Below are 21,316 nucleotides of genomic sequence, written 5' to 3'. Positions count from 1 at the left end.
AGTGAATTTGTTTTGTAAAATATGTGTTTAAAGTAAGAAAATGTGTGTATATTTTTGCTGTTTTTGAATTTTTTGGTATATACTATATTGGCATAATATTGGCCTTCCTGATGTTGCGCTATTAGCATTTATGATGCACATATTTATGTGGAACTTTTTCAAAGTGAATAAATGTACTGTAGTATTTTGACATTTTCTACTAAATTTTATGTGGTATTTTGTTCTTTTTTCTAGGTAACATTCTTGGAGTGATCAGTGACCATCATAAGCTGGTTTATACCTTCAGACTAATGAGACGAGTAACTTCTATTAATGAGTTTGTGTCCATCTCCACCAATCTGACCGACCGCTGTGTGTATATCTCCTCTGATGGGGGCTGTTTGTGCAGGTAGCACTATCCTTTAAAATTGCATGTTTTTAGAGCTCAAACATAATTTGTTGGCAGTTGCCACTTTGATATGTTGTCACCTAATAGATTAAAATGCATACATTTTAAGTGTGCCTTAGCTGTTCAAAAATTTGTGTGGCAACTTTACACTAATTGTAGACCAGTTAATTAGTCAATATTTGTGCACATTTTCTGGGTTCAAATATCTGAGTGAATTTTTAGTAAATATTGAGAAAAATAAATGTTCATTTAATTATTTTATGTCATAACAAATAGCATGTTTTTGCACTAAACATTTTTGTTTTCGGTCTGTTTCCATTTGGAATAGAAAGTGTTAGTGGTTATTGTACCGGTATATATTGTCGAGGCTGATATTCTGACTTTTTTAATTATTGGCATTGACCTAGAAATTTTCCCGTTTGGCCGGCTTGTTTCTTGAGGGTGCTGAAAATCGCCTGCTTGCATGTTAAGCGACTGAGACATGTCAACGACCAGTCATGTTCGTTTTGTTACATGTCATTGTGTTACTACAATAATAGACCGGTGTGCAACACAGTCTCATTTAAATGGTCCGCATATCAATTGCTCACCTGTTTCATTCTCCCTCTCTCTCCTCAACAGTTCCCTGTAACTTTTAACAGTCTTGTCTAATGATAAAAAGGCAAATATCAATAAAACTAATATCATATACCATCTGCAAATATATGCATATCTCGTTTAAATAGATATAATAAACCAACCTCACACAAATTCAACAGATCCAGCATCCTGTGGAGCACTCATTTATTTACCTCTAAAGAACATATTCTATCAGCCTCTCCTCAGCAGTTCCCTGTCACTTTTAACTTCCTTTTCTAATGATAAATGGCAAATATCAATAAAGCTTCTATTATATACCATTTGCAAATATGCAGATATCTCATTTAAACAGATGTAATTCATGAAAACAATTTTAGATTCTTTTTTTTTTTTTACAAAGTTAAAGTTTTGTGTGAAATTGAGTAAATATAGTGCTAAATAAGGGTTAAATTTTTTTTTATTTATTTTTTTTTTTTGTGCAATTTTATGTTTATGTTATTTACTATATTAAATTGTGTGAAATATCGGCATTGTATCGGCCTCTCTGGATATCAGCATCGGCCATTAAAAAACCCATATTGGTCGACCACTAGAAAGTGTATCAAAGAAACTGTACTTACAGTGTACCAAATGCTGTTAGTTGCACTTATATTCCCTTGCCTTGAATAAATCAGAGACATTTGCATTGCATTCTGTGTGCTCCTGGCAGACCGTACATCACTGTGAAAAATGGCCAGCCAGCTGTGAAGAACAAACACATTGAGGAATTGTCTCAGGGCTACAGGTGCGTTTGAAGCCGATCAATATTTGAAAGTTGCATGTATTGCAATGGAGAGTCCAGTATGCAGATCTGAGACTGTGTATGTTATGCATGCCTTTTCATTGTTTTCTTACAGCTGTGTTGGGCCACCCCCAAATGTATTTGGACACTAAAGTCGCACTAAAGTCAATGGATACATGCCATTGCAATAGATAATATAATGTGAAACCAAGTGACAACTGTAAACAAATGATGCTAGACCATTTTTCAAAGTAATTTCACATTTTCTTGCCATTTTTGCAAACCAACTGGTTAAAGTCATTTTAGTGAATGTACAAAGTCAGTTCCCCTCAAACTGACACAGGTACCCTAACCTGTGTGACCACAGGTGTAGCTTATTACACTAACTGTGGACTAGTTCCACTACATTTGACAACCAGAAAGTGTCTAAATACTTTGTCTTAATTTTAAACAGTATATCTATTGTTTTGTAACTTCTGTGAATTTTTTTTTTTGTTTGAAAAGTGATTTTGCTCTGTCTTTCTTTTAAATAAATGCCACTTGGTTTTGTATTTCATTATCTGAAGTGTCCAAATAATTTTTGGGGCCACTGTATGTCGGATGTATATAGACCCGAATTAAGATTTCCTACAAATAAAACAATAGGAAAGTCTAAGAAACATCTCTTCACATTTTGTAGAATCTATAAACATTGTTGTATGTGTGTATTACTCAGTGAGACGACCCATTTAGAGACCGAACCGTTTACGCTGCTGGTGATTTGTGCTGGTTTGATTCCTTACCCTCATCATAACCAGTCCCCCAGAAACACCTACCAGTGTGCTATGGGCAAGCAGGCCATGGGTGAGACACCCTCCATCTCCAAAGATCCTGGAGGGCCAGTCGCATTGACAAACACACACACTCCCATTCACTCACAAACACACTCACTTTCACACTGGTATTCAAAACCTTTGACACACACACCACATTCTGTATGTATGTGGACATCAAATATCACCTGCTTGCGTAGTCGCTCTTTTGTGTGTGTGTATATGGAGGCCTTTCCCTGCCAGTGTCTCTGAGTGTCATTAAGCATTCATTGTGTCCTGAGCAGGGTTAGTGTGCTCAGCTGCGCTAGAGGGAGAGAGAACACACATGCTCTGCTACCCCTGGTTACCAAAACTACTTAAACCTCTCCTGGCCACCACCCCCTTTACAAAACCACTGAGACTGCAACTATATTTGGCCCAATATCCTCAGCCTTGTCTTCTTTTTTTCTGAACGGACGGCCCCATACATGTGCAAATCCGGCTGTGATTATCACACTCTGTGTGCTTGTACCCTGATTGTCAAGTAATAGCATCTGACAAATGTCAAGGCCTCAAGGGACGGTGACTATCCCCCCCGCCCCCACCATGCTAAACCTCCACCCCAAAGATTGTGACACTGCTGACACCAGCCTTCACATCAACACCGCTCAGTCGGTTAAGCATGATAAGATGTGCATTAGTTATTTCATATTGTTGAAACTGATTTTTCCCCCCCTCATTTTAAAAGTGTTATCATTGTTAAAAAGTATGATTCTGTTTAGCCTAAAAGGAATTACAGAAACTGCCTTAAGATATTAAAGGAATAGTTCACTCAAAAAATGAACATTCTCATAATTTTCTCACCCTCATGCCATACCAGATGTTTTTGAGTTTTCTTCTGCAGAACACAAATGAAGATTTTTAGATGAATATTTCAGCTCTGTAGGTCCTCACAATGCAAGTCAACAGGGTCCAAAATTTTGAAGCTCAGAAATGTACAGGTGCTTCTCAATAAATTAGAATGTCGTGGAAAAGTTCATTTATTTCAGTAATTCAACTCAAATTGTGAAACTCGTGTATTAAATAAATTCAATGCACACAGACTGAAGTAGTTTAAGTCTTTTGTTCTTTTAATTGTGATGATTTTGGTTCACATTTAACAAAAACCCACCAATTCACTATCTCAAAAAATTAGAATATGGTGACATGCCAATCAGCTAATCAACTCAAAACACCTGCAAAGGTTTCCTGAGCCTTCAAAATGGTCTCTCAGTTTGGTTCACTAGGCTACACAATCATGGGGAAGACAGCTGATCTGACAGTTGTCCAGAAGACAATCATTGACACCCTTCACAAGGAGAGTAAGCCACAAACATTCATTGCCAAAGAAGCTGGCTGTTCACAGAGTGCTGTATCCAAGCATGTTAACAGAAAAAGATGCACAACCAACCAAGAGAACGGCAGCCTTATGAGGATTGTCAAGCAAAATCGATTCAAGAATTTGGGTGAACTTCACAAGGAATGGACTGAGGCTGGGGACAAGGCATCAAGAGCCACCACACACAGACATGTCAAGGAATTTGGCTACAGTTGTCATATTCCTCTTGTTAAGCCACTCCTGAACCACGGACAACGTCAGAGGCGTCTTACCTGGGCTAAGGAGAAGAAGAACTGGACTGTTGCCCAGTGTTCCAAAGTCCTCTTTTCAGATGAGAGCAAGTTTTGTATTTCATTTGGAAACCAAGGTCCTAGAGTCTGGAGGAAGGGTGGAGAAGCTCATAGCCCAAGTTGCTTGAAGTCCATTGTTAAGTTTCCACAGTCTGTGATGATTTGGGGTGCAATGTCATCTGCTGGTGTTGGTCCATTGTGTTTTTTGAAAACCAAAGTCACTGCACCACTTCATGCTTCCTTCTGCTGACCAGCTTTTTAAAGATGCTGATTTCATTTTCCAGCAGGATTTGGCACCTGCCCACACTGCCAAAAGCACCAAAAGTTGGTTAAATGACCATGGTGTTGGTGTGCTTGACTGGCCAGCAAACTCGCCAGACCTGAACCCCATAGAGAATCTATGGGGTATTGTCAAGAGGAAAATGAGAAACAAGAGACCAAAAAATGCAGATGAGCTGAAGGCCACTGTCAAAGAAACCTGGGCTTCCATACCACCTCAGTAGTGCCACAAACTGATCACCTCCATGCCACACCGAATTGAGGCAGTAATTAAAGCAAAAGGAGCCCCTACCAAGTACTGAGTACATATACAGTAAATGAACATACTTTCCAGAAGGCCAACAATTCACTAAAAATGTTTTTTTTATTGGTCTTATGATGTATTCTAATTTTCTGAGATAGTGAATTGGTGGGTTTTTGTTAAATGTGAGCCAAAATCATCACAATTAAAAGAATCAAAGACTTAAACTACTTCAGTCTGTGTGCATTGAATTTATTTAATACACGAGTTTCACAATTTGAGTTGAATTACTGAAATAAATGAACTTTTCCACGACATTCTAATTTATTGAGATGCACCTGCACATAAAGCCATCATAAAAGTAATCCATAAGACTTAAGTGGTTAAATCTGTATCTTCAGAAGCAATACGATGTCGGTGAAAAACAGATAAATATTTAAGTCCTTTTTTCCTATAAATTCTCCTCCCTGCCTAGTTGGTGGCGATATGCACAAACAATGCGAATCACCAAAAACAAAAGAAGAACTCTTAGAAGAGGAGCGCTTAGGAGGGCTGTTTGAAAGTGGTGATTTATAGTAACAAAAAAGGACTTAAATATAGATCTGATTCTCACCCACACCTATCATATCTCTTCTGAAAATATGGATTAAACCTCTGGGGTTGGATGGGTTACATTTAAGCTGCCTTTACGTGCTTTTTGAGCTTCTAAATTTTAGTACCCATTAACAGTCAACAGAGTGGAGATATTCTTCTAAAATTCTTAATTTGTGTTCAGCAGAAGAAAGAAAGTCACACATCTGGGATGGCATGAGGGTGAGTAAACGATGAGAGAATTTTCATTTTTGGGTGAACTGTCCCTTTAAGACACATTAAGTATTTTCGACTGTTCAACCCTGTTAAATGACTCTTTATTTTTTACTCTTATACTGTGTTCCAATCAGGTACGATTTGCTATAACCAGAGGAACCGTATAGACACCCTGATATACCTGCTTGCATACCCACAGAGGCCCATGGTGAAGACTAAGACTATCGAGCTGATTGACTTTGAGAAGCTAGCGGCAGGCCAGAATGCCACTGTAGCTGTAATGAGCTATAGTGCGTATGATATTGAAGATGCGCTGGTGCTCAATAAGGCCTCTCTCGACAGAGGTAACAGCCACTCGGTTACCTTTAAACTTACCTAGTTTTTGACATTCTGCAGTGACTAACTTTCCAAATGTTTTTTTTTTTCATCCAGCAGAAATAAAACTTTGCCAGAAAAGTCTTCTTCAACATCTTTTTTTATACTTCTCTCTTGTATTAGGCTTTGGTAGATGTCTGGTATACAAAAACGCTAAGTGCACATTGAGGCGGTACACTAACCAAACCTTTGATAAGGTGATGGGGCCAATGCTTGATGCTGAAACTTGGAAGCCCATCTGGAGGCACAGCATCCTGGATGCTGATGGCATCTTTTCCCCTGGTAAGGCTCCTAGAGAGCTGCTGACTTTGTAGGCAGCTCGATTTCGGTGGAACGATCTTGAACGTGTTGATCTAATGATATACCGATGTGGAAGTCACATGTGGGGCTGGGTTGTGTGTCTCGCAGATGAGCGGGTCGAGAACAAACAGGTGCTGGTGAATAAGTCCATGCCCACCATCACCCAAACACCACTGGAGGGCAGTGCCCAGCCAGACCAACCACAGTACAGAGATGTGACAATCACGTAAGAGACCATTTGTTTTCTAAAGAACTGACTGAATTAAATTAGCATGCAACCAAGGAATATCTGTATAGTTTTTGTTAAGTGTGGATACATGTTTTTGTTCTGTTTTTATAATCGAAAACCAGATCGGTGTTTTTGTTGTTGTTGTTGTTGTTTTACAAATGAAAACTACATCTGTTTTCTTTGTTTTTTGCAATCAAAAACCATATGGGTGGGTTTTTTTTTTTTTTTTTTTTGAAAATTACATACTGTGTTTTTTTTGGTTTTTATTATTGTTTGTTTGCAATCAAGCCACAACTGTTTTTGTTTATACAATCAATCTACAAGTGTTTTTTATTTTATTTTTTTTTATAGCCAATATCAACCCAAACTGCCCTTTTCTTACATTGAGAAGGTGATGATCTCCTCCAACGCAGAGGATGCCTTTTTGGTCAAGATCCGGCTCAGGCAGACACGCAGACCAGTGATAGGAGACAAGTTCAGCAGTCAGCATGGACAGAAAGGTACCATAGCACCCTTCCTAACTTTCTCAGACCTGAGCCAATGGCAGCTGTCCTTTTCTCTGCTTTTGGAGGCATTAACTGATTAAGCAAAATGCCTTCAATCTGCTAAAATTCAGATATTAGAAAAGAACCCTCTTGATCATTCTCATGTAAGTGCGAAGACATTTGTGAATGATGTATACAACCATTTTTGGGAGCAATTTTTGTCATTTATTTTTTCTCTCTACACCCAAGCTTTAATCGATTCACTGGTGCCTCACAATTCTGTGCCAAACAATTCTATATTGATCCACAAAAATTCATAATCAGAATAATAATTCAGTTATTAATAGTTCCATCTGTTAAAAAGCATGTGCAGAATAAACTATTACAAATACAGATGCCATGCAGTGTGCAGCACGGCAAAAACAGCACAGAGGTATCTACGGCAGCATGTACATCATGAAAAGGTGCATTTACACTGTCCAAACAAACACAAGCAGGAGCCTTCAGAAAAGTTTAATAGCCAAGGATGGAAAGGCTGAATATGCTTATTTTTAATAAAAACAACCAATCAACATTCTGCATCATAATCTCTATATTTAAAAGGAATAAATTGATTTACACACGAATCGCAATCGCACAACACACTGCATCACATGCTTTAAAGTTGATCATCCTTGTGCACTGCTACAGAAAATATCAACAAAGTTTCATTTACACTAAATAAAAACCGCAGAGCAGCCTATGATACTTGTTTATTATACCCGCTGTCTATTTTTATTAACGGGTCAGAGCAGACATATTTTTGGAAAGCTATTTTGTGGAATCTTTTCACACAATTTGGCAACGCGACAACTTGCGTAAGATTTGCAACCTCTGCGTTGTTGTTAAAAAATTGAGATGGAATAAAATCGAGAGTTACATACAGATTCCCACCACAAGCTATATCGTCTCAGTTGACCCTCCCACCCCCTTCAACTTTGTTTCACAGCCTGTTTTTCAATTAATTAGCTTTTTGTCCCATGCCAGACTATGCAAATTTATTACAGCAGCGCGGTCCTGGGAAAAACTGTTTACAGCCTCCATTGTTTCTGAGCACCTCCGCTGAGAGCGCTGGTCAGTATGATGTTTTAATCAGAGCGTTAACTGGCGCCATGCATAATTCACTCATTTCATTAGCAGAGGTCGTCCACTGGCACTCATCACGGGATGTGACAGTGAGGAGGGGTCAGGGAGGGGTTAGCTGCAAACCGCCAGAGATGCTATTTACTGCTCTTTTTAAAGGAGCTTTTGGTATTTAAAGGAGCAGGCAAGTGTTGGTGCACTGGGATAACACAGGGCAGCTAATTGTTGTTGTGAAGGATAGTGTCGTTCTCTTGAATGTCTTTTGTGTGTGTAGAAGTGGGCTTTTATTGAACGCTGCTACTTAGAGAAGTTGAAGGATTTTCATTTTTGGGTGAACCATCCCTTTATTTTCATTTTTATATTGCTTTGCCATGTTTGTGGCATTTAAATGAATGCATTTCTTATGTATACACCAAACAGGTGCTTTGATTTAGTTTTGAGCTTTTTATCTGAAAATGGGACAATTCTTGCAAGACACAGAATGTTGTGCTTCAAAGAAATACATTTGGCTACCTTAGGTTGAAAAGAAAGCCATTAAAGACATCCCACAGTGGTTTGGAGCCATTGGCTTTCAAGCAAGTTTCACAGAAGTTTTGTCTTACTCATTTTAACCCTCTCTTATCCTGTACCCTGTTCTTACCAGCCTCTACTAGCCTCAAAGATCCGGTCACCGGAGAACGATAGGTTAATTATTTACCGGTGACCCAAACACACACAGAAGTGCACACATGCGGATACACACTCTGATACTCACACAGCTGTGTTGGCAGGGTCTATTGTGCAAGCCGCCACTGTGGGGCTGTATAGTTGGTGATGGAGGGCCATGGACTCTTACTGCTGTCCGGCTTTTCTTCACTGATTTCATGCCTCTTTTATCATTCACTCTCACACAAAACAAACAACACCAAGGATGTGTGCTATGGGAACTGCTCTCTCTCTCTCTCTCTTTTACCTCTCTACTTCTGTCTCACTACTGCTCACTTTCTCTTGTTTTCCCTTCTGAAATCCTACTACTCATAACTTTAGTAAGTTATTGTTAGTGTTGCTTTAAATAGGTTTGCCTTCAGTCGTTTCGCTGCTTCTAGATCTTTTTTTGGGGGGGGATTTTCTCTCCATTTGGAATGCCCAATTCCCAACATGCTTTTAAGTCCTCGTGGTCACATAGTGATTCACCTCAGTCCGGATGGTGGAGGACGAATCCCAGTTGCCTCCGTGTCTGAGACCATCAACCCGCGCATCTTATCACGTGGCTTGTCTGGTACGTTGCCACAGAGACATAGCTCGTGTGGAGGCTTCACGCAATCCACCGCGGCAACCAAGCTCAACTCACCACGCACCCCACCCAGAATGAACCACATTATAGGGACCACGAGGAGGTTACCCCATGTGACTCTACCCTCCCTTAGGAGGTTGCTTAGGAGACCTTGCTGGAGTCGCGCAGCACGCCCTGGGATTCAAACTAGCGAACTCCAGGGGTGGTAGCCAGCGTCTTTTACCACTGAGCTACCCAGGCCCCCTGCTGCTTCTAAATCTTTAAAATTAAGTGGGATACTTTGTGTAGTCTCTGCTCCTTTAAACATTGAATTATGGAAGTCCAACATGACAAGATGATGGTTACTCAAATTCATCTGCAAAGCTTATTTATGAGAATAATAATGATAATTTAAACTGATTCAGAGATTTTTTTTTTTAGAGTATGAAAAGTTATCTAGGGTAGTTCCAGTTCAGGAAAATATATATATATATATATATATATATATATATATATATATATATATATATATAAATGAAATAAATAATTAGCAAAATTGCAGTTTAGATTTGTCCTAAATGTCATATTTTATACACACACTTTTTAAGCACATGCATTTAACAAAAAAAGTTTGCTAGGTTTTAAATAAAAAAAGAATAGATTTACTGTGTGTTTGATTAAGAGATTTACTTGGACATTTAGGGCTGTCCCGATTATTTTCAAACAAATCTTTGCGATTATGACGATTAATTGTCTGTTTTAAGGCTATGGCGATTAATTGTCTCATTAAGGGCTTTTACGATTAATTGTCATATAAATTGTCATATTTTTTTAGGGTGTGCTTTTTTTCTGCATGTTTGCTTCATACACTTTAAGATGTCATTTTTACATATTTAACTTTAAATATATAAATCAAATAATAAAATAGTGATAAACTGTGATTTCCTTTTTAAGGCTTAAAAACTTATGAATGACATGAAAAATAAAAATGTCTCTTTTTGGTCAACTTTAGTTTTGGTCCATTTTAAATTTACACTTGTTTTTTGAACTCATATTTTATAATAATAATAATAATATATTACATTTTTATTATATTATGCAATAGTAAAATATATATTTCCTAATTTCTTCACTTTCACACATTATTTTAATGCTCTGATTAAACCTCAGAGCCTTTATTTGTCATTAAGTAAAACCTTTGAGATTTCGTTTCATTTAATCCCTCCACAGAGTAAGAGTAAGTGTGTATCTCCTCTTTGTCACTGCGTGTCATTAACACAGCGTGTATGAACCAGGAACATTTGCCACCACACGATCATTTAATGTGAAACCGGAGCACTTTGCGGTCACTATCAAAGTTTATACTTGTTTGTTTATATTTTCACGGGAGTTTGGCTGGAGCCTCTGCTCACAGCGCGCATCAGAGCGCTTCACGCGATCTTCAGGACAGGAGCTGGTTGACCTCTGTGCTAATTTCTGTACCATATTACAGTATGCTGTCATTAGCAAAATGATATGAGATGTGATCGTTTTGAGATGAAATCAATGACAATTTGAAAATAAAATAAACAAAACTCTGGATAAGGCCAAGTGTGATCATTAAACAGCAGAAGAATGTAATTTAATTAAATATTATACAGTCACATGCACTGCACGCTACTCTGCTCTGTCGTATGATTCCCACGCACAAACAAACGCAAGACACTACTGGTGCTTAATTTTCATGCAAGGTTTTTAGAGTATAAACGGCTGTTAACACTTAAATTAACTCCTCCGGTGCAGCTTGGAGATTTCAGCTCAAGAGTTGTGACAGGTGTATCCCAGCATTAACTGATATAAATAACCTGTCAAAAACAGGAAGAACTCAAAGGTCTGTCAAAATAAAAGTCCCGCTAAATTGAAAGCTCTTTTCAACTGGATGCGTGAAATTGTAGACAGAAAAATATAACTGCTGTATAAAAATGTAATATTCAAAAAGTAGGAATAATACTCAATAACAATTATGTAATATTAAATGGTATTATTATCATTATTATTATTATTATTATTATTATTAATATTATCTGAAAGCAATATCACTATAATTAATTCTGTGAAGCTCTGTTGTGTAGCATTTTATTTTACCAAAAATAAAATTGAAATTTTTTGTCAAAACAAATAATAATTATGATATTTTTATTTGATTAACACTGTATGTACCAATTTGATTAAACACCATTTGACCATAACTTTTAATTAAAACATTTAACATTGAATCCAGAAAAATTTAAAACGGAAAACGCATCATTTGTATCTGTGAGATTTATGCAGTTCTTTAATCAAGTCATTTTCTGTGTAAATTCATCAAAAAACTGAGGCTTTTTATTTGTTGATTATAGTATCGATTTAGTGTGGATACCGAGGTACCAGGGCTGGTATCGTACCGAAGCCAAAATTTTGGTATTGGAGCAACCCTGCTCCACGGTGCGGCTCAGTGATGCTCGGACGCGGAGTTCAACTGAATGACACAAACGCGCTGTTCATGTAATTTATACAGTATATTACCTTTTTCCCCTTTCCATGTATGCGGGAGGAGCGTGGTTAAACGCTTTCAGCGGGAGACGTGGTTGTTGACATAGTGATAGTGCACAACCGTTAAAGGCGTCCATGTAGTGCTTATTCAATGCACAGCAGTGCCTCATGTAGAATAAAACAGATTTTATAAGGTTACTGATATGACTGATATGAGTCTTCAACTCTTGTGAGTGATCATGATTTTATACATATGTTTCAAAATGACAATTAATTTCTTTAGGAGTAAAACTTATTTAATGGGGAAAAAATTACTGAGTGCACCTTTAAGCGTCCAAATACTTTTTGGGGCCACTGTATGATTACCTGATTACCTGTATGATTCTTCCTTAAGAGGCTGTCCTCCTTTTTTTTGCATATTGACGTATCCCTCTCCTCAGCTGAACCTTTCTTTGTGCTCAGTGTGATAAAGGGGAAACTATGGGTATAACTTCTCACTGTCCAGCTAAGCACCTCTCCTCACTTCCTGCCCCTGTTCTCTTCTCTTTTTATCACTTGCAAATGGCCCAATAATATGTTTGCTCTGGCTGCAGAAAGAGTGAGGAGCTGCTCTGCAAACATTTACACTCTCTCACACTGCTTTGGATCACTTCTGTTTGTCTGCAATCTGAATTTCCATTGGTTCCACTCCACCAGACCTGAATACATCTGCTTTATAGGCCACTGGACTAGATGAAAGTTACACAGACCCCTCATATTTTCTCATTTAGCATTTGTTTGTGATGGTGAACCACTCAAATCACTCAAATCAAATAGGTTTTATTGGGAAAGGCATGATTACTGGAATTAGACCTAGCCTATTGGTATACATGGATGTCTCTGTGTCAGTTAACCTTTCAAACTATCAGTGCCCATATTCACAAACATTCTTATGGCTAAAAGTAGCTCCTAATGCGGAAATTTAGGAGCAACTCTTAAAAATTAGGGGAGTGTCACTCCTAATTTTAGGACTCATAAAATTGAGAGTAAGACTAAGAGTAATTCATGAAGCATTTTAACACTAAAGTAGCTCCTAAACCCATGACAGCTTAGAAGTCCTCCTGAGGACTTCTAAATCCCTAGGAGTGACTCCCAAATGATTCGAAGCATGCCTGCTGTCGTCAATCCACATTAAAAACAATGTTTTAGAATATTATTATGAGCTATCGCCTGAATCGCAATAGAGTCGATGTATTTGAATAATCTATCATTATATTAAAAACTTTTTCATATTGACATTGACCTTTAAAAAAGGTATCGTATGAATCGCAAGGGTGTTTTTATCATTGCAAAGTTAGTTAGAGATGCAGTTAACTCTCCCACTAACCGAAACAAACCAATTACTCTGGAGATAAAGGTTTTGACAATGTGCACGCCCTCTGGAATGAAACTTCCATTGAAAATGAAACTGTTGCGTGGATGAATTGGGGATTTGTGTCATCTGTCAACAGTTTTGTGAAAAGCTTTTAAGCAAAAACTCCTAATGAGGAACTCTTTGGAGAACTCCTAGTGGTAAGATAAAAATCTTTGTGAATACAGGCCCAGATCTTTTTTTTTTTTTTTTTTTTTTTACTCTTAGACAAGCAGTGAAAATGTAATTGTTCTTTACATTTTTGTAAAGCATCACTTTGGATCTAATACGTTCCTCAAGAGGACATGCCCTTCTGTGACTCCGGAATCTGCCCTGACATCATCATGAACCCTTATGGTTATCCCTCCGGAATGACTGTAAGTCCCACCCTCTTATCAGATTATGTGATTTTAACTATTTTACATTTCTAGATTTGATCCGAATTTAGAATTTGTGTATATTCCTGTTTATATCAGACTTTGGCAATCTTCTGTAATGAAGAATTATTAGAATATTTTATTCATCACTTTTTAAAATGCTGTGCAGCAAGATAAAATGTTTTTTTTTTTAGCAGATTTTATTTATTTTTAGGTATAATTATAGATACATTTATAATTAATATTTTTACGTTTTATTTCATACTCTTGAACACGTCATGCTATCTCCTTGATTAGCAAAGACTTCTAAACAAAATGCTTTGGACACATTAAAATTCTCAACGTTCGGGGTTTTATACTTTTTACCCTTTTGCTTTTGTTTATTTTAATTATGAAAATGTACAATTCCATAAATGTCATTAGCTATAATTGTTCTGGAACGCTCTTAGAATCATATATGCTTTAAAAAATACTTGTCTGTTTACTTGAGCAAAGTTTGCGTCAATTTTTCAAATCTTTGAAATCAAAATCTCGTTGGTATGTACAAAATAAACAATGGCAGTTCTTACATCAACACGGTGTAAACAAATCTCTAAATATCAGCTTCAGAAGACTTGTCTTGTATTCCCCCATTGTTTCTATTTTTAAGCCTATGTTTGGGTGTACACAGCAGGCCGGCTTATAGGAAATTGTTTGAGCCGAGAAAAAGATTCCTCTCAGTGACCGAGAAGGGTCAAAGATCTTCCGGCCCTTTCTGTGAGTGACCTCTGTAAAGGCTACTGTCATGCAGTGGTGCGTGACCTCAGAATGATGTCATACAATCTGCAGTGGCAAAAAGGGAACACTGGGACATCTACACTGTCCAGAGATGCCACAAATGCATTTACAGAAACCACAACTGTGGTAATAATTAATGACACTAATGTTTTATATATGAAATAAAGAATATGATTAATAAAACTATGATGCTATGTCATTACAATGACAAAGGTTTAGGGTGAATTTTATTTACACAGAACCAAAGCAGCAGTGGGTTAGGATGCAGTAATGCATTCTTTACACAGATTTGCAAGCAGGCACAGAGGCATTTACTTGGCTGTGTAAAGACACCTGTAATGGACTAATCCAGCATGTATTACATACATGAATGTTGCACGTGGAGAATATGCATCAAGCTTGTTAAACAAGCAAACAAATAAATAAAATTTACCCTGGTCTTTATTGTATGTTAGGTTGGTAAGCTGATTGAGCTATTGGCTAGTAAAGCAGGGGTTCTGGATGGGTGTTTTCACTATGGTACTGCTTTCGGGGGCAGTAAAGTGAAGGATGTGTGCAAGGATCTTATTCGCTATGGATACAATTACCAGGGCAAGGATTACGTCATCTCAGGCATTACAGGGTAAAAAAAAATGTTAAATGATACATGTCCGATGTTAGAGGTTGATAACCAATTAATCGGGTGATAGTTTTTAAAATTGATTTATAGAATAAAAATGTCTTAAACTTTCCTTACTATGACAGGCACTGACACAAAGGCTACAAGGGTCCAAAATGAACTAAATCCCAGATGCAGTTTATTGTCCATTAATGTGCAACCAAAATCCCAATATAAGCCATAAAAAATAAAGATATCGTGCAAAACGCAGGACTTTTAACTATAAACAAGCCTAGGGACTCTTGTTTTGAAATGACTGAGACTTGGCTCTATTATAGTGCTCTATATTTAAGTATTTTGCAAATTAAGCTTTTTATAGCTTAAATATTTTCTAATGCTTCCAAATATAAGTTTTCCTTCTTTCATGTACATTTTCCTAGTTCTAATGTTGTGAAAGTGATCTGGCAAAGATGTATCTGCATTAATTCACTTGCAAAGTCTTTATATCAAGATCAGCGTTACTTTACATTGCTGTTCAAATATTAGTATTTTACACAGTTATTTGAACGTATATCCAAAACATGTTGCTTGTTTCATATGTGTAATTTGCTCTAGGGAACCTCTGGAAGGTTACATCTACTTTGGTCCAGTGTATTATCAGAAACTTAAGCTAGGTAAGAAAAGCCAATTTGATGTGATTTCTGAACTTTTAATTATTATATCTACACATTAACAATGAATCATTTGAATATTGGAAACAAACATTGTCCACAAGCTTATTATTTTGATTTACATTACATTTAAATTGTTTCCCCTGTTTGTTGACTTAAACCAGATCAGAACTGAAAGCATAACTGTATCTGTGAAAATATGTCTCACTGAGGGACTTTCCAGGGATGGTGGTCTGCGTCTTGGAGAGATGGAGAGGGATTGTCTCATTGGCTATGGAGCCAGCATGCTGCTTCTGGAGCAGCTGATGATCTCAAGTGATGCTTTTGAGGTGGATGTGTGTGGACAGTGTGGCTTGCTTGGATATTCAGGATGGTCAGTACAATACACATTCTCACACACACACACACACACACACACACACACACACACAAATAACCTGTAGCATAATAATTCCAGAATTAAATGCATCAAAATGGTCTATTAGTGAGCGGTTTCTCGGACTGTGCATTGCAGGTGCCATTACTGCAAGTCATCATGCCATGTGTCATCTCTACGAATTCCATATGCCTGCAAAATGCTCTTCCAAGAACTGCAGTCCATGAACATCATCCCTCACCTCAAACTGGCTTGCTGCAATGAGTAAGAAGACTACAGCAGATTTGCCTTTACATACGATTGAGCAATACAGTATTATTAACTCATAGACTGCAAAAACTGACATCATGTTTAAGCATCAGTTCAAAGATCTTGATCATCAAGGAATCACATTACTGTGGTTCTACTTTTTGTTAAACATCTTAATTATCTTATAAAAAATAAATTTTTATAAATCAGAAAAGTGCCTGCTGTAGAATGTTAGAAGATTTTTTTTTTTTTTTTTTTTGGATACTCGGCATTTCCTTTGGTTTATATATGTTTGCTGTTTAAAATATGTCGATTTATTCATTTTGGTTTACCCTGAGAATAATAAACATTTCTTTACAATAACTAATAAATTGTAAATATAAATTATGAAAAATATGTACGTTGCTTTTTTTATTGGGTGACATTTCTTGTAAACCACTTACGAAGCCCAAGCGATCATTGGGAAACATTGGGTGTAGACGTATTGAGCAATCATGATTAAGTGTTAATGTGACAACACTGACAGCAGAAAAGAGCTTGTTACATTGACCACCTTCACACTCTCCTTTTTTTATTCTAATAAAACATCCGTTATTCAGTGATTGCTCCCACCCACTAAGCAGCCGTGGAAGGCTTTGATTGGAAGAATGCTTCTCACATCGCTAGAATAGGCATTGACAGTGTGACTCGCTGGGTGGGGGGGTATAAGTGTCTGAGGGTGTTTTTTTTTTTTTTTTTTTTTTTGGCCGGCTGCACCTGTCCAAGCTAATGAGGGGCTAATGAGACTGAGAGTAGACAAACAGAAAAAGGAAATGTTCTGAGGAGAGGATGCAAAGATTCCCTCCCTCCCGCTTTTCCTCCCTCCATCTTTAAAACTGTTATTAAGGAAATTTTCATTGATGTTTTGCTCTCTCTGACCATCCATTTCCCAGCTTGTTAGAGGTGCTGCTTAATCCATACAGTTTCAAATGACTGTAGGTATATTAGCCTTTTGAAGCTTTCAGTTTGTTCTCATTCTGTGCTGTTTTTTTTTTTCAATGCATCATAGTATTAGTTCCATTTTGTTTCGTTTGCATGCTTTTTTTTCATCCAAATGAGAGGTACCTAAAAAATTTAAATTGGAATACTCATCATAGCTGCTTTGCTTTCTTTCTTTTGCAGAACACAAATTAAGCTTTTAGAATATCTCAGCTCTGTAGGTCCATTCAATACAAGTGAATGGTGACCAAAACTTTAAAGCTCCAAATGCACATAAAGGCAGCCTGTAAGTAACCTTTAAGACTCCAGTGATTAAATCCATGTCTTCTGAATCGATTATAATAGGTGTGGGTGAGAAACAGATAAATATTTAAGTCCTTTTTTACTATAAATCTTCACTTTCACATTCTTTTTGTTTTTGAGACTTGTGTCTCTGCAGAACAAAAATAGGCCTTTTCCGATCAGCGGGCATTTTCAAACCGGGATGGGTGTTTTCCAACCACTTTACACGATTTGCCTGCTACATTGAGATTTTCTACTTTCATTAGATGTTCAGAAATGCCCATCCTGGTTTGGAATGCCTGTTGATACTAAACTGAGATTCCCTTCTTTCATTGGATAGTTTAAAAATGCCCATCCCAATTTGAAAACATCCACAGACTGAGAAACGGCCATTATTGTTCTGCAGAGACCTAAACTTCTTGTTTTTGACAATTCACATTCTTCCTACATATCTCCACCTACTGGGCAAGGAGGAGAATTTACAGCAAAAAGGACTTGTATCTGTTTCTCACCCACACCTATAATATCGCTTATGAACATACAGTGCATTCATAAAGTATTCAGACTCCTTCATTTTTTTCCCATTTTGTTATGTTGCAGCCTTATGCTAAAATGCTTTATTCTTTTTCACATCAATCTACACTCCATACCCAATAATGACAAAGCAAAAAGCAGATTTTTGATAACTTTGCAAATTTATTAAAAAGAAAAAAATGAAATATCACATTGACATAAGTATTCAGACCCTTTGCTATGACACTTGAAATTTAGCTCAGGTGCATCCCATTTCTCTAGATCATCTTTGAGATGTTTCTACACTTTGATTGGAGTCCACATGTGGCAAATTCAATTTATTGGACATGATTTGGAAAGGCACACACCTGTCTATATAAGGTTTCACAGCTGAAAATGCAAATCAGAGCAAAAACCAAGCCATGAGGTCAAAGGATCTGCCTGCAGAGTTCAGAGACAGGATTGTGTTGAGGCACAGATCTGGAGAAAGTGTTCCAAAATTCTAGGCTGCACTGAAGGTTCCCAAGAGCACAGTGGCCTCCATAATTCTTAAATGGAAGAAGTTTGGAACAACCAGGACTCTTCCTAGAGCTGGCCGCCTGGCCAAACTGAGCAATCTGTGGACAAGGTCCTTTGTAAGAGAGGTGACCAAGAACCCAATGGTCACACTGTTTGAGCTCCAGAGATCATGTGTGGAGATGGGAGAAACTTGCAGAAGGACAACCATCACTGCAACACTCCACCGATCTGGGCTTTATGGTAGAGTGTCCAGACAGAAGCCTCTCCTCAGTGCAAGACACATGAAAGTCTGCTTGGAATTTGCTAAAAGCACCTAAAGGACTCTCAGACTATGAGAAATAAGATTCTCTGGTCTGATGAAATTAAGACTGAACTGTTTGGCCTCAATTCCAAGCATCATGTGTGGAGGAAACCAGGCACCGCTCATCATCTCCGCAGTACTATCCCAAGGGTGAAGCAAGGTGGTGGTAGCATCATGCTGTGGAGGTGTTTTTCAGTGGCAGGGACTTGAGGACTGGTTAGGGTTGATGGAAAGCTGAACGCAGCAAAATACAGAGATATCTTTAATGAAAACCTGGTCCAGAGCGCTCAGGACCTCAGACTGGGCTGAAGGTTCACTTTCCAACAGGACAATGACCCTAAGTACCCAGCCAAGACAACGCAAGAGTGGCTTAGGGACAACTCTTTGAATGTCCTTGAGTGGTCCAGCCAGAGCCCGAACTTGAACCCAATCGAACATCTCTGGAGAGATCTGAATCCCCAAATCCAGGTGTGCAAAGATTGTCGCATCATACCCAAAAAGACTTGAGGCTGTAATCGCTGCCAAAGGTGCTTCAACTAAGTACTGAGTTAATACTTATGTCGATGTGATATTTCAGTTCTTTATTTTTAATACATTTGCAAAGTTATCAAAAATCTGGTTTTTGTTTTGTCATTATGGGGTATGGAATGTAGATTGATGTGAAAAAAATATTTAATGCATTTTAGCATAAGGCTGTAACATAAAATGTGAAAAAAGAAGAGGTCTGAATACTTTCTGAATGCACTGTATGGATTAAACAACTGGAGTCCTATTGATTATTTTATGCTACCTTTATGTGCTTTTTGGAGCTTCAAAATTGTGGTAACCATTCACTTGGATTGTATGGACTTGCAGAGCTGAGATACCCTTAAAATCTTTGTTTGTGTTCTGCAGAAGAAAGAAAGTCATACACATCTGGGATTGCATGTGGGTGAGTAAATGAGGAGAGTGAACTATCCCTTTAAGCCATTCTTAAAGTGTATGAATGCCATTGCTTTAGAAACTAAATATGAAAGCAAATGACACAAAGGATGTAGACCTTTTTTCAGAACTAAAATCTTTTTTTTTTTTTTTTTTTTTCACCATTTATGCAATGACTTTTAACCAACTGGTCCTAAGATGATTTTTAGTAGATGTATGAAGTCAGTTCCTCTTAAGTTCACTCTGGTGTCCTTACAGAGTAGCCTCAGGTGTAGTTCATCACATAAATTATGGTCATGTTCCACTAACGTTTGTCAACCAGAAAGTATCTACATTTGTTTTGTCTTCATTTTAAACTTTATACAGTATTTAAAAATGAACTGACTTCTTTTTGTAAAATGTTTTGCTTGGAAAGTGTCCTTATGCTTTCTTTCAAATAAATGCCATTTGGTTTGATATTTTGTTATCTATTGCAAAGACATTTATACATTAAGTGTGGCTTAAGTGTCTAAATACTTTCTGTGTCCACTGAAGATAGTCTAAATCCCAAATGAAAATAAATAGTGCATTAATGTAGTCTGGAGGCCATCATTGCATCTCTACGTCTGCACAGTCTATAGGTGGAGGAGAGTCTTCCACCGCCATCAAAAAAGTGGGGAGCAGTTCTACCATAATCCCCCTTTCTCCTGCTCACTCTCCCTCTTTCCCCCGTGGTTCCATTCATATTCTAATCACAGCTTTCCCTTCTGCAGTTTGTAGGCACTCCATCAGAGCCCTCCCTGCCTCAGGCTCTACACTTTTACTTCCCCTTTTGTGGCTACGCTCTCCTCCCGGCACACTAAAATAAGATTGCTTCAAGGAGAGGGAAGGGAGGGGGTTCACTCTGGTTCTCTTTGAGTCGACCAAACTTTCCCTTTCCAGTTTAGTTTTGGTGATGTCGGATCAAGTTTTTTGACATTTGGTGTCAAAAACGGGATGAGGTCAGATAGTATCCGAGATGGCAATGAACATGCTGGCAGGGTTCGGTGCTATTTATGTCTTTGGTTTTATTTTATTTACTCAGATATTAATTAACGAAATGTTCACACTTTCTTTTCCAGACTTATTGGGGACGAAACAGACATCAAAAAAGTCCCGTAGTGGGCCAAAAAGTGGCACTTGGATGGAGAACTTTAAAACTAAAACAGTGGGGGCAGAGTGTGTATCTGTGTGAGGAGGGGGTATGAAAACGTATTAAATGCTATAATAGGAGACGGGGAGGCCACAGTACTGGGATTGCGTAGATCTAAGCCTCTTTTTTTTCTGGGAAGGGAGCTTTTCTTATTCAAAACAGCCCCACAAAAGACTTCCAGTGAGCCTTGCCACATCCCCATCTGACTCGAAGCCATTCATCAGCCTGCCGAGCCTATCAATGACATGTCCCCCATCAGGGCTCCTATAAAATCAGCCCCTTTCCCATGAAACATCAGCAAACATTTTGACGGCTCTGGCTTTTCCCCCACTGGATCTCTGGAGTCTTTGACCCCCCCCCCCCCCCCCAACCCCATCCATCCATC

At 37.9% G+C, this 21,316-nt stretch overlaps 1 pseudogene; it reads left to right on the top strand.

The window, feature by feature from the left end:
- LOC127416718 (DNA-directed RNA polymerase III subunit RPC2-like) overlaps positions 1–16,265 on the top strand; it is a 34,927-nt pseudogene extending 18,662 nt beyond the window's left edge.
- Positions 16,266–21,316: the final 5,051 nt, after the last annotated feature.

The sequence above is a fragment of the Myxocyprinus asiaticus genome, chromosome 26 (assembly GCF_019703515.2).
Source record: "Myxocyprinus asiaticus isolate MX2 ecotype Aquarium Trade chromosome 26, UBuf_Myxa_2, whole genome shotgun sequence".
Taxonomy (NCBI): domain Eukaryota; kingdom Metazoa; phylum Chordata; class Actinopteri; order Cypriniformes; family Catostomidae; genus Myxocyprinus; species Myxocyprinus asiaticus.
This window is presented reverse-complemented; position numbering and strand designations above follow the sequence as displayed.